Raw genomic sequence first — 14349 nt, forward strand, 5'->3', positions numbered from 1 at the left:
TTCCATCTTCCGAGAGCTTGTCCCTCTATAGGCTTGCTATGATCTCTGCCTGCAGAGATCATGACACCTTACATTTATCCCCATTAAAGCTCATTTGCCATTTATCAGCCCAAGCTTCTAGTTTACATAAATCATCCTGTAATATAAAATTGTCCTCCTCTGTATTGATTACCCTGCAGAGTTTAGTGTCATCTGCAAATATTGAAATTCTACTCTGAATGCCCCCTACAAGGTCATTAATAAATATGTTAAAAAGAAGAGGGCCCAATACTGACCCCTGTGGTACCCCACTGCTAACCGCGACCCAGTCCGAGTGTGCTCCATTAATAACCACCCTTTGTTTCCTATCCCTGAACCAGCTCTCAATCCACTTACACATATTTTCCCCTATCCCCATTATTCTCATTTTATGTAACAACCTTTTGTGTGGCACCGTATCAAAAGCTTTTGAAAAGTCCATATACACTACATCCACTGGGCTCCCTTAGTCCAGTCCGAAACTTACCTCTTCATAGAAGCTGATCAAATTAGTCTGACATGAACGGTCCTTAGTAAACCCGTGCTGATACTGGGCCATAAGGTTATTCCTCTTCAGATACTCCAGTATAGCATCCCTTAGAATGCCCTCCAGGATTTTACCCACAGTAGAGGTTAAGCTTACTGGCCTATAATTACCGAGTTCAGTTTTTGCCCCTTTTTTGAATATTGGCACCACATTTGCTATACGCCAGTCCTGTGGTACAGACCCTGTTATTATGGACTCTTTAAAGATTAAAAATAATGGTCTATCAATGACTGTACTTAATTCCTGCAGTACTCGGGGGTGTATCCCATCCGGGCCCGGAGATTTGTCAATTTTTGTGATTTTTAGACGCCGCTGTACTTCCTGCTGGGTTAAGCAGGTAACATTTAATTGGGAATTTTTATCACTAGTCATATTGGCTGCCATGGGATTTTCTTTTGTAAATACTGATGAAAAAAAGTCATTTAGCATATTGGCTTTTTCCTCATCCTCATCCACCATTTCACCCAGACTATTTTTAAGGGGGCCAACACTATCATTTTTTAGTTTCTTACTATTTATGTAGTTAAAGAATATTTTGGGATTATTTTTGCTCTCTCTGGCAATGAGTCTCTGTGTCTCAATCTTTGCTGCCTTGATTTGCTTTTTACAGAATTTATTTAATTTTTTGTATTTATTTAATGCCTCCTCACTACCTACTTCCTTTAATTCTCTAAATGCTTTCTTTTTGTCACTTATTGCGCCCCTTACAGCTCTATTTAGCCATATTGGTTTCCTCCTATTTCTAGTATGTTTATTCCCATACGGTATATACTGTGCACAGGTCCTATCCAGGATGCTAATAAACGTCTCCCATTTTCTTTGTGTACTTTTATGTCTCAGGATATCGTCCCAGTTAATTGCACCAAGATCCTCTCTCATCCGTTGGAAATTTTCCCTCCTGAAGTTTAGTGTCCTTGTCACCCCTCTACTACACATCTTATTAAAGGAGATATGAAAACTTATTATTTTGTGATCACTATTCCCCAAGTGACCCCCAACCCTTATATTTGATATGCGGTCTGGCCTGTTGGTTAATATTAGGTCTAGCAGTGCCCCCCTTCTTGTTGGGTCCTGAAGCAGTTGTGAAAGGTAATTGTCTCTCATAGTTGTCAAAAACCGATTACCTTTACTGGAACTGCAGGTTTCTGTTCCCCAATCTATTTCAGGGTAGTTGAAGTCCCCCATAATAATGACTTCTCCTTGAGTCGCAGCTTCATCTATTTGCTTTACAAGGATATTCTCCATTGCTTCCATTATTTTTGGAGATTTATAACAAACCCCTATCAGTAATTTGTTATTTTTTCCCCCTCCCCTTATCTCCACCCACAGGGACTCTACATTTTCATTAGATTCACCTATATTATCACGCAGGATGGGTTTTAAGGTCGATTTTACATACAGACACACCCCACCCCCTCGCTTATCTGTACGGTCATTTCTGAAAAGGCTATAGCCCTGCAAGTTAACAGCCCAGTCATGGCTCTCATCCAGCCATGTTTCAGATATCCCATGTTCCAACAACATTAATTCTAATTCGTCCATTTTGTTGGCGAGGCTTCTGGCATTAGTATACATGCACTTGATGTTCCTCTCTGTACCTCTATTCTTTCTTAAATTACTAACTGTTCTAGCCCCACCCCCCATGCCACCGCCACCCCCAACTTCCTTATTTGTGCCCAGGTCTCTATCTGCACTATCTTCCCCTCCTATAAAATGAATACCCTCCCCCCAATCCCTAGTTTAAACACTCCTCCAACCTTCTAGCCATTTTCTCCCCCAGCACAGCTGCACCTTCCCCATTGAGGTGCAGCCAGTCCCTAGCGTAGAGCCTGTAGCCAACTGAGAAGTCGGCCCAGTTCTGCAGGAACCCAAACCCCTCCTTCCTACACCAATTCTTGAGCCACTTATTAACCTCCCTAATTTGCCCGTTGCCTCTCTGGCGTGGCACGTGGTACAGGCAGTATTTCGGAAAATACCACGTTGGAGGTCCTTGCTTTCAGCTTGCAGCCTAATTCCCTGAAATCATCTTTAAGGACCTTCCACCTACCTCTAACTTTGTCATTTGTGCCAATGTGCACAATGACCGCTGGGTCCTCACCAGCCCCTCCCAGTAATCTGTCCACCCGATCAGCGATGTGTCGGACTCGAGCGCCAGGTAGGCAGCACACCGTTCGACGATCCCTTTCTTTGTGACAGATTACCCTATCTGTTCCCCTAATAATTAAGTCCCCCACTACCAGTACCTGTCTGGCCTGCCCTGCTCTCCTATTTCCCTCCTTACTGGAGCAGTCACTGCTCCGGCTTTCAGAGGACATGCCTGGCTGCAGCATTGCTACCCCTGTACTGGCACCTCCCTCATCTGCCAACTTAGCAAACTTATTGGGGTGTGCCAGATCAGGACTAGCCTCCCTGGCACTCTTCCCTCTACCCCGCTTCCTAACTGTCACCCAGCTTGCTACTTCACTATCCTGCAGCTCCATCCTACCATCCCCCTCCTCATCTATCCCATTGAGCGTCTGCTCAGTGAGCAGAAGACTATTCTCCATATTGTCTATGGATCTCAGTGTTGCCAGCTGCACATTTAGATCCAGAATCTGGGATTCCAAATGCACAACGTGCTCACATCTCGCACAGCAGTATGCACCCTCGACCGGCTGATCAAGGACTGCATACATATGGCAAGATGTGCACTGGATGGCATTAACAATAGTGGAGCACATTTCCTAATGGGGATTGCACCACACAAACGTTAAATATAAAATAAATACAAAGTATTAATAAAAAACAGACAGCAATTCCTCCCTTGGAAACTCCCTGATTCCAAAGTCACTGAATCACAAGTCACACTTACCGCCGTCCACACTTACACTCAGGTCACACTCAGCTCGCTCACACTCGCTATACTGAAGATTTATAGTTTTTTTTTTCCTCGATTTCCCTTCAACAACAAGCCACCTTGCTGTTCAAATGCACTTCCAAAACGGACTTGAGCCCCAAACAGCTGCCCCTTATAAACCCTTGATTATGACCGCCCACCCTAAGTTAACCCCTAAGTTAACTCACACAAATTCACACAGGTATTTTTTAAAGGCCTTCCAAATACCTCCTCACTGAATCACAAGTCACACTTACCACCGTCCACACTTACGCTCAGGTCACACTCAGCTCGCTCACACTCGCTATGCTGAAGATTTATAGATTTTTTTTTCTCTCTATTTCCCTTCAACAACAAGCCACCTTGCTGTTCAAATGCATCCAACATAGGAATTAATGGCGGCGTTAACGGACTGCGTTACGCCGCGTTACGCCTAGCTCTTGCCTGTAATGTTGAGGGTTGTGGTTTGACTACTCCCAAAGAAAAAAATTAACATTTTTGTAATGGCTTTTTATAAATTTTTAGCAGTTTCATAGGAACAAAAACTTTTTCTTCAACATACAGGGAACATAAAAATACATTGAAATATACAATGAATCTCTATGTACATGCATAATCTGCCTCTGGGTTCACTGCCTGCAATACATGTCAAGATTACAAAATTATCCTATGTATATCTTTATGAGTGGTGGCTCATGGATAAAGCTGCTGCCTACAAACATTGGGATGCGAAGCTGAGTCCCGTGAGACTTGTTCACATTAGCAGAAGCAGTGAATATATCATTTAATTTGATGCACTGAGCAGAAAGATGCAGTATTGATGTTGTTGCTACTCACAATTGGTTTCCAGGTTTGCGTCAGTCTGGAGCACAGTTGACTCTTTGCAATGATAAGTTTTGTAATGAACTGATCTCAGCAGTAAGCTTTTCTGTACACCGATGTACATTACACTGCAGGTCCCCTCACAGTGGGAAATTCTTCATTGCTCATGTAATGTTTATAGAATTCAAGCAGTGGGGGGGTCTGAAGTATATGTATCACATAAAAGGACTTCGAGAGTGCTGGTTACATCAGATTGGAGACACTTAGTTTGCTGTATATGCATCACATAAGATACACAGAGACTGCTGTGTATATCACATAGGAGACATCGAGATTGCTGTGTAAGTGCAGCGCCCCAGAGTCCTGGTCGTTGCAGTATTGTTGCTCTTCCACAAGGGGGAGTGATGGTACGTCTGATGGCACTAAAGGAGTTCACCTGACCAGGTATCACAGTCACACACTACACTTCACACTCCAACCACCAGGGGGAGCCTTGCTTCTATCTATCAGGCCACTCCTCACACTCGGGTAAAACTGGGGGTTGGATAGGAAGTTAGTCGGAGAAAGCTGCTGGGTGAGACCCAGGAAAGACCTGTCAGGCAGACAGGGGGAGAAGGAGGAACATCTGAGCTGCAGACAGAGGTCCCTGTCAGGGGTGGGATCCTGGCAGAGACTTAGCAAGAGATAGAACTTACAGAGCTGCGCCTGCACCCCATTGCGGCAGCATCCGAAGAAAGGACAAGAAGCGGAGTATATTGTGGAGAAGTGAGAAACGAGATCACAGCACAAGGAGATAATACCGGGAGGAGTTCTGCCTTAAGATCGGCAACATCCTTCTGAGGCGCGTAGCCGGTGGCCGGAACACCAAGGGAGTAATAGGCTCTACGCATTACTTCAAACTACGACAGGACAGTTAATTCCAAGTTGGCTGCCCGACCTTAATACCTAATGAAGACAACGGAGGCAAATTGTGGGAGAGGGGCGTCTCTAGGGTCCCTATAAAATAGCTCCAGGCCTACCCCGTCATACGGGTCGTCCTATCCATACCATCTGGGGGACGGAGAGAAAGAACATCAGAAACATACACGACAGTTGTGAGGACTATCCCGTGGTGCTCAGCAGGGAGGTACTACAACACACAGGCGCTAGTAGGAAGGCTACTGATTTCCACCTGCAAAGGGAACTCTGGATGTGCCTTCGGACCGTCCGGACTCAGCCAGCCCTGTGAACGGTACTCTGGACTGTGGACGCTGAAGTCTTCAGTAAAAGGTAAAGAGACTGCAACCTCTGTGTCCTCGTTATTCATCGCACCTTACAACATCCACCATTACCACCTACTCATCAAGGGAAGCCCTGGGGACATACTTCACCTGTGGGAAGGTATACCATCTAGCTGCCATTCCATCACCCCAGCGGACCCCTAGCAGCATCGGTCACCCTGACCGAATACCACAGGTGGCGTCACGAACACTTGACAAACTACACCTTTAATTGGGCGCCCCTTAGCAGGGCCACGGACCGGGTCGGACCACCGTGACATCCCCAGAACCGAGACAGAGGGACCCGGTACCGAGTACCCCACTGCCCTGCGCCTGGGGGCGATACATGTGCACATACCCTAAGTGTTGTGTACATCACATAGGATATACTGAGACTGCTGTATATCCATTACATAGGCGACACCGAGTCTGCTGTTTATACAACACATAAGGAATCATGTTGGCTATGGTATTACTGTGTATGGCAGGCAATCCCTGCATGTTATTGGGTGTCTGACAGCAGCGAAACATGAGAGGCAGGGACTTGAGCATGGCACTCAAGCACCCGCGATACTCACTGCGTACCCGAGCACCCCGATGCACTATGCTTATTATGTTTCTCATTGGTTGCCTTGTAGTTTATCATGAGTACGTAACACAAGGCTGTATAATGTCTGATGTGTCTTTTACTAGCTTCTCTCATAGATTTGATCAAGTATGGAAGACCCCTTTAAGATATACCTGCATAGCTGACCCTGTAGTACAATTAAGGGCACTAATGATAGGCCAAGAGTATAAAGGCTATTTATTTTTATTTTATATATTAGTCTCATCTTTATAACTGGGTTTTGTCAGATATTGCTTGTAAAAACAAGAAGATTTGCAATTTAATGTTTATTACAATCATGATTATGTGAACATTGCACATTGTCACAATTCGGGAAGTCTGCAGTCGCATAGTGTATGCAGATTTTTCATTTCAGCCCAAACATCCGCTTAAACCAGGTAGCAACATCGGCCATATATTTACTGCTTTTATAGAGTAGATTTAGGAGCACCCATAACTGCTGCAATTCCAACAGATCAGCCTGCTAAATATCTCTGTCAAACATGTCAGTGGCATTTACTGTCTCCCAAAGATGGTAGCCGTCAGTTCTGTCAGCCTTCAACTGCTGCATAACACGATCGATCGTTTGGTGTCATAATAAAGCTTCTATAGTGGCCGGAGGACTGCTAAATGTCCCAATATAAATGTTAATATTACGTCATTATCATTCATACAGTAGATTGCAATACTTCATCATTGCAATGAAAAATGTAAAACAAAAACAAACAAATAATACATTTAGAAAAAATATAAAAATTGAAATCACCCCTTTTTTTCTCAAATGTAAATGTTTAATTACACAAATTAATAAAATAATAAAAATATATGTCCCATACGGTGAAAGTTAAAGTGAAAAAAAATCAAACTAGCAGATTTTGTTTTTTTATCACTTCCACAACAAATCGAGTAGTGTGGATGCCAAAATGGTACAAATGAAATCAAACAACATTGTCAACTAAAAAAAAATGACAACTGTAACCATTTTTTTCTTGCAAGCTTTTCTATTTTTTTAATTGTAAATACTAGAAAATTAAAAAATAAATAAAAAATTTGTTATCACCACTAAGGTTCTTGATTGCAGAAGCAAGAGATTTTTTACTGCAAAGTGATTGTGGTAAAAAGAAAACCCAAAGGCAACAGCAATCTTTCATTTTTTATTTTTCAATTCCACCTTCTTGGAATTTTTATCCCATTTTTTAGAGAGTAGTATGGCAAACCAAAGAGAGTCACTCAAAACTACAACTCATTCTGCAAAAAAAAAAAAATAGAAGCTCTCGTACGGCTCTGTTGATGAAAAAATAAAAAAGTTAGAGCCATTGAAAAGCGAGAACCGAAAAAAAATGGTGGTTAAAAGTCCTGGATTATCCCATTGTGCTAAAGAGTTTAGTAAATGATGTGTTTTACATGCTGTCATAGAAAAAGAAATTGCAGAAATGTCCTACAATGCAACCTAAGAAAGACTGAGAAAACTCAAACATTACCTATATTACCATATAAAATAAAGTATCTAAAGACAGATACGTTTACATACAGAATGCAAATATACTTATTTATTAATGTTTATAACAATGTGTGTATCTATCTGAAATGTTACTAACCAGGTGAGCAACATAAGAGGGTCTCTTCCTCCCCCCTTCCAGCCTTCAGTGTAAATAACAAATGGACATGTCTATTCTTCATGACACATGCAGGGCCACAACGCTCTCTCCATCCGCTGTCCTAGTTTCCATAGTTACTCTGCATTTGTGGCAGAACAAGTATCTATTGTTGCAGAATCATTCATTTCACTCATCACTCAACCTGAGCAAGATTAAAGATATGTACCGCCATAAACAAGAATCCGGAGCTAAGAGCTTGTACTATCTGGAAGAAAAGGCAGTTCTATAATTTCCTGTAAAGTAGAGCCCATCTGAGGCGCTCCAACAAAGGGAAGCCTCCATGTTTTTATTAAATCCACGGTGACATGTTCAGTATTTGGTCAGTGTTTTATATCAGTGCATGCCAAAACCAGGCGTGAGTTAAAAATTTTGAAGTGGTGCACGCACCATTTTCTCTGACTGTTCCTGTTAGGGTTGGCGGAACGCACCAAGTATATATATGAGTTATAATAGGTGCGTTTGCAACCCGGGTCCACCGTGCAGGAGAGAACCTGCTGCTAGCAATTGGTGGCACTATATGGCAGTATAAGGGAACTCTGTTATTTCATAGAATCGCTAAGATTGGAAAATGCTGTGCCCTGTTAACCTCACAGAGGATCACAGCTACCTAACAGAGCAGAAAGCAAGCAGTGGTCATGCAGTCAGCCTAGAACACGAACAACTCCTCTCCGGTGGAGCCAGAATTCTAGTGGCTATACGCCAGCCCTGAATTCATACACACAAAACTCCTCACCGGAGGTGCCGGTATTCTAGGGGCTTATTTCAGCCAACCCTGACCACATGCACACATGACCACAAAGTAGCAAAGCTCATGATATAGGTTGATACTAGTGCATGGCCATGCGGCCCTTTTATAGCTGTAGCAGACAAGGACTTTCCTAGTGGTCCAATAGGAGCCGCTACAGGACCTGAGCGTGTGACCCCAGACCTCCAATGGAAGGTCGACCCTTGGGCATGCTCAGTAGAAGAAAAGCAGGACTTCGTCCCAGGAGCATCTGCCCGCCGAAGAATAGTGCTAGTTACAATGGCTGAGCCTGGAAGATCAGCAGTAACCAAGCTCACATTTTGGCATCCTGAGTATGATCCCAAATGTCCCGTGCCTCCACAGCCCAGTCTGCCACCCTGGAGTCGGCGTAAGACACGGGCATGGGCACAGGAACCGTAATTGACCGTAATTAAGGAGAAATGGGGTCTGGCCAGTGGGGTCGGCTACGGTATTGTTTAGCGCAAACTCCGCCCACGGTAGCAAGGATGCCCAGTCATCCTGCCTGGCTGAAACAAAATGTCGCAGATATGTGACCAAGGTATGGTTGGCTCTCTCTACCAACACATTCGTCTCGGGATGATATGCAGAAGAGAGATTCAACCCGATACTGAGTAGTCGACAAAGCTCTCTCCAGAACCGAGACGCAAACTGGGGACCCAGCTAGTTTTGGCTTACAAATACTGATGTAAAATACTGACCAAATATGGAACATGTGACCATAGCCTAAAATTGACTCTGTAGTTTGTACATATAATTTTATAGCGTTTTATATTACCTTACTTACTGCTTTTATTTATTTATTTGCTTTTCCATGTTCAGTGTTGAGAACAATCCTATTGCCAAACGGAATCCATTACGAAGTAACTGTTAACAGATCCTCCACTTCAAGGCTCATACCAATCTCCGTAAAAAAAAAACCACGGTCCGATATTGTTCCTGAAAAGTCAGACAAGTGATTTTTATCACCTAGCATCTGATTGAGATCCGAATCACATGCAAATGCAATCTGCATAAAATGCAATTTTTACCATTAGCTTTTCCATAGAGGAATTCTCTGTAATTAACAGATAGTTTCCCAAGGAAATATTCTTCAATACATATATACAGTATGTGTGGGATATATAATCAGTGCTTTGCGTGTAGCTTACTGTAATTTAGTAATAAATAATTACATTTCTGAATAAAATGGCCTGGGATTCCCCTAAATTTTATTAACTAGTAGAGGGAAAGTGAACAGCTATGGCTGATGTTTATAGCCTGGGAAGTGGGTAATACCCAAGTAGCTTCCCAGGCTATTAAAATCAGCTCGCTGCTTTAAACTGAGCCTTTACTGGTTGTTAAAATAGGGGATCCCCCCAAAAAATTCCATGGGGTAACTCCTATAATTAATAACTAGCAAAGGCTAGGCAGATAGCTGTAGGCTGATATTAATAGGCTAGGAAGGGGCCATAGATATTGGCCCCATCCCAGACTAAAAACATCAGCTCCATACCACCCCAAAAAAATGCGCATCCATAAGGTGCGCCAGATCTTCCCACTTGTCCTGTGGGGGTGGCAAGTGGGTTGATAGGGTTAGGGTTGATGTGACTTTTGTATTGTCAGATGACATCATGCTCAGGGGTTAGTAATGGAGAGGCATCTCTAGAACACGTAGAAAAAGACGGTGTGAATCCAGCTCCAAGGATAAAATGCAAACATTTTTTTTTTTAATTATTTTAAAACGCTGCTAGAACATGACCGGCATGGTAGGTGACGGAGAGCAACCAGCACCTGACTGGATGCATTTCGGGCAACAAATGTGCCCTTAGTCTGGACTGGTTGCTCTCCGTCACCTACCATGCCAGTCATGTTCTAGCAGCGTTTTAAAATGATTAAAAAAAAATAATAATTTTTGCATTTTATCCTTGGAGCTGGATTCACACCGTCTTTTTCTACATGTTGATCAGTGTTGTGGCAGCAATACTTCGTCTCCGTGCTCGGACTGATATCCACCATCTCGTTCGAATTAAGGGTGAGCTGAAACATCGTTTTTTTTCCTTATCTCTAAAACACCCCCATTAGTAACCTCATAGTCATGTAGTAAATAAAAAACACCCTGAATAAAGTTCTTTATTTAAAATAACACAGACTCCTATATTGAATTAAAAATAAAAAAACACTTATACTCACCTTTATGCCCAATCCATTGAAGCCCATGTCCCATGTAAAAATAAAATAATAAAGCAACACAATCCTTACCTTTCACAAAATGTCGGTACAGCCCCCCGCAACACCAGGGACACAGCGCAGCACGGCACCACCACCAGGGAGACCGGGCAGCACCGCACCGCCACCGTGGACACAGTGCAGCACCGCCACTGGGGACACAGCACAGCACCGCCACCGGGACACTGCAGCACCAACACCGGGACACCCGCAGCGGCGTGCCACACATCGGAACACCCCCTCATCCCAGCCTGCATCAATGCTCCACTCTTGCCTCCTCCCGCAGCAACCCTGGGACCTCGCTTCCTCGCAGCCACCACCCCTGGTAAGCAATAAGATGCATGGATTATAAGAAGCACCACCACTTTATTAAAAAAAGTTTTTCCTATTTTTCTCATGAAAATTTGGGGTGCGTTTTATAATTCGGAGCGTCTTATAATCTGAAAAATTCGGGGACACATATTTGGTGGTTCTGCATCCCAAACCCTTCCTTAAAAGAAAGATCAATGTCTTTAGAAGGATTTAAAGATTCCTCCTTAGGGTCCACTGCAACATTTTTAGCCTGCAAAGCCACCAAAGCAGCTACACAAGATGATAATTTAGAATGAGCAGGTTTACTCTGTTGCCTACATGGCACATATGAATACAGAGTTGATGTACCTGCTACATCACCGAAAGAGTTCCCTGGACCAGAAAATACTCTATACTGAGAATTGCCGCTGTCCTCAGCATCCCTGAAAGGCATAGACGAACCAAGCAAGCTGCTGTTTTTGTCGATATCTAGGGTTTGCTCAGAATTAGCCTTCTCTGCTTCAATGCAGTCAAATTTCTGCTCTTTTTTAAAGTATTCATCAAACATATTCGGCTCTGGTTCTGAGGGCTAAGAGAATCGACCATGCATTCTTCCTCAGGATCGTATATGGAAGGCTGTGGAAAGTACGGAGACTCTTCTACCTTCTGCTTGTTAAGAACAATATCTTTTGAATCTTCTGGCTCAGGGCTAAACTGGGTTAAAGTTGTCAAAAGTAGGGTTGAACGAAACCTGTCGGCCATTTTCAGAAGTCGCCGACTTTTGGCAAAGTCGGGTTTCATGAAACCCGACCCGACCCCTGTGTGGGTCGGCCATGAGGTCGGCGATCTTCTGAATCTGGTATCGGAATTCCGATACCGAGTTCCGATATGTTTGCGATATCGGAAATCGGTATCGGAATCCACATTTAAGTGTAAAATAAAGAATTAAAATAAAAAATATTGATATACTCACCTCTCCGGAGGCCCCTGGACATCGCCGCTGGTAACCGGCAGCCTTCTTTGCTTAAAATGAGCGCGTTTACGGCCTTCCATGACGTCACGGCTTCTGATTGGTCGCGTGCCGCTCATGTGACCGCCACGCGACCAATCACAAGCCGTGACGTAATTCTCAGGTCCTAAATTCCTCATTCAAGGAATTTAGGACCTGAGAATTACATCACGGCTTGTGATTGGTCGCGTGAGCGGTCACATGGGCGGCCGCGACCAATCACAAGCCGTGACGTCATCTAAGGCCCTTCACGCGCTCATTCTTAAGAAGGAAGGCTGCCGGAAAGAAGCAGGGCGCGTCCGAGGGTGAGTATATACCTAATAGGAATATACTCACCCTCGGCTTTTTTCCGGCAGCCTTCCTTCCTAAGAATGAGCGCGTTCAGGGCCTTAGATGACGTCACGGCTTGTGATTGGTCGTGGCCACCCATGTGACCGCCACGCGACCAATTACAAGCCGTGACGTAATTCTCAGGTCCTAAATTCCTAGAATTAGGAATTTAGGACCTGAGAATTACGTCACGGCTTGTGATTGGTCGCGTGGCGGTCACATGAGCGGCACGCGACCAATCAGAAGCCGTGACATCATGGAAGGCTCTGAACACGCTCATTTTAAGCAAAGAAGGCTGCCGGTTACCAGCGGTAAGGTCCAGGCTGCGTCGGAGAGGTGAGTATATCAATATTTTTTATTTTAATTCTTTATTTTACACATTAATATGGATCCCAGGGCCTGAAGGAGAGTTTCCTCTCCTTCAGACCCTGGGAACCATAGTATCCCATTGCACTGCATTGGGTTTCGTGTTTCGGCCGACCCCGACTTTTTTATAGGATCTGCCGATTTCACTCGACCCGACTTTTGAGAAAGTCGGGTTTCGTGAAACCCGACCAGATCCTATAAAAATAAAAGTCGCTCAACCCTAGTCAAAAGTTCAATTTTTTTCTGTGACACTCCGTGAGTTGTCCACATTGATGAATCCTGGTTCAAATTTCCCATAGCCTGGTCCAACAGCATGGGGATTAGGGCCTACTTCAGGCCCACGAAAACCATTCAGCAGTACAGTTGGACCATTGAGATTTTCATCCCTTTCAGATGCCTCAAATGACTCCTATTGACTTGTGTTTTTCACAATAACGCTAACTACTGGAACATCAGTGACCGATACAGACTGGGCCAAAGACAGTTTCTCTTCCAAGCACATTCCTGATGGTTTGAGATGGTTTTCTTATTCATCACTTGTTGTTTGGATAGCTTCCTTGGCATCCAAACTTGAAGCATCAGGAATATATCAAAAGCATCAAGAAGATCGTCAAAGTCTGGCAGTTGTCCATGCCAGTTAACAGGTTGATATGCGATGTGCCGACATGGTGGAATTCCACCCTGCACATGTTGCAGCGACTGTGGCAGCTGCAACGAACCCTGACACAGTATGTCATGTCGTATAGCCTGGACCAATGCAGTACGGACATGGCGCATATTGCGTTTACGGAGTGGGCACAGATTAAGGACCTCTGCACCCTTCTGCACAGTTTCGAAATGGCTACTAAGATGGTTAGCGCTGACAATGCCATTATTAGCATCACTATTCCTGTCATCTATATGCTGGAGCAGACTTTGAATAGCCTGCGGGAGAAGATGGTGGTCCCAGAAGAAGAGGATGCAGAAGGGATAACAATGACTATAAGTTCCAGTCTGTCATCACACAGGCAAGTGCCAAGGGAGTGTGGATTACTGCGATCGAGGTGGTGCTGGTGATAACAGACAAACTATTATTGAATGTGCAAGATCCGACGAACAAATGGAAGAGGAAGAGGTGATGGGCGAGCAACTGTCAGATGAAGAGGATAATCCTCCCCTCTCTGTTGTTCATAGTTGGCAGGAGGGAATGGAGGAAACAAACATCATTGTTACCCATCCACCAACACAGAGGTGTATCTAGCCTTTCCTGCACCCGGGGCAAAGGATCAGTTTGGCGCCCCCCAAACCTCCCCCATTTGAACCTTAACTCTATTGAAACTGTATGACCAAGCCAAGGTACATTCCTGAATCCCCATATGTCAAAATAGATACCAATAAAAGTAAAATTAATTGAGACATCAGTAGGTTAAGTGTTTTTGAATATCCATATTGAATCAGGAGTCCCATATAATCCTGCATAAAGGTTAATAATGGCCCCATAAGATGCTCCATAAAGATATTTGCGCCATATAGTGCAGCAGAAACATTGATTATGTCCCCATAAGATGCTCCATAGAGACATTTGCCCCGTATAGTGCTGCAGAAACGTTGATTATG

At 43.9% G+C, this 14349-nt stretch overlaps 1 pseudogene; it reads right to left on the reverse strand.

The window, feature by feature from the left end:
* Positions 1–11190: 11190 nt before the first annotated feature.
* LOC143768121 (zinc finger protein 592-like) lies at positions 11191–13530 on the reverse strand (annotated as a pseudogene).
* Positions 13531–14349: the final 819 nt, after the last annotated feature.

This window comes from Ranitomeya variabilis, chromosome 4 (assembly GCF_051348905.1).
Source record: "Ranitomeya variabilis isolate aRanVar5 chromosome 4, aRanVar5.hap1, whole genome shotgun sequence".
Lineage (NCBI taxonomy): Eukaryota > Metazoa > Chordata > Amphibia > Anura > Dendrobatidae > Ranitomeya > Ranitomeya variabilis.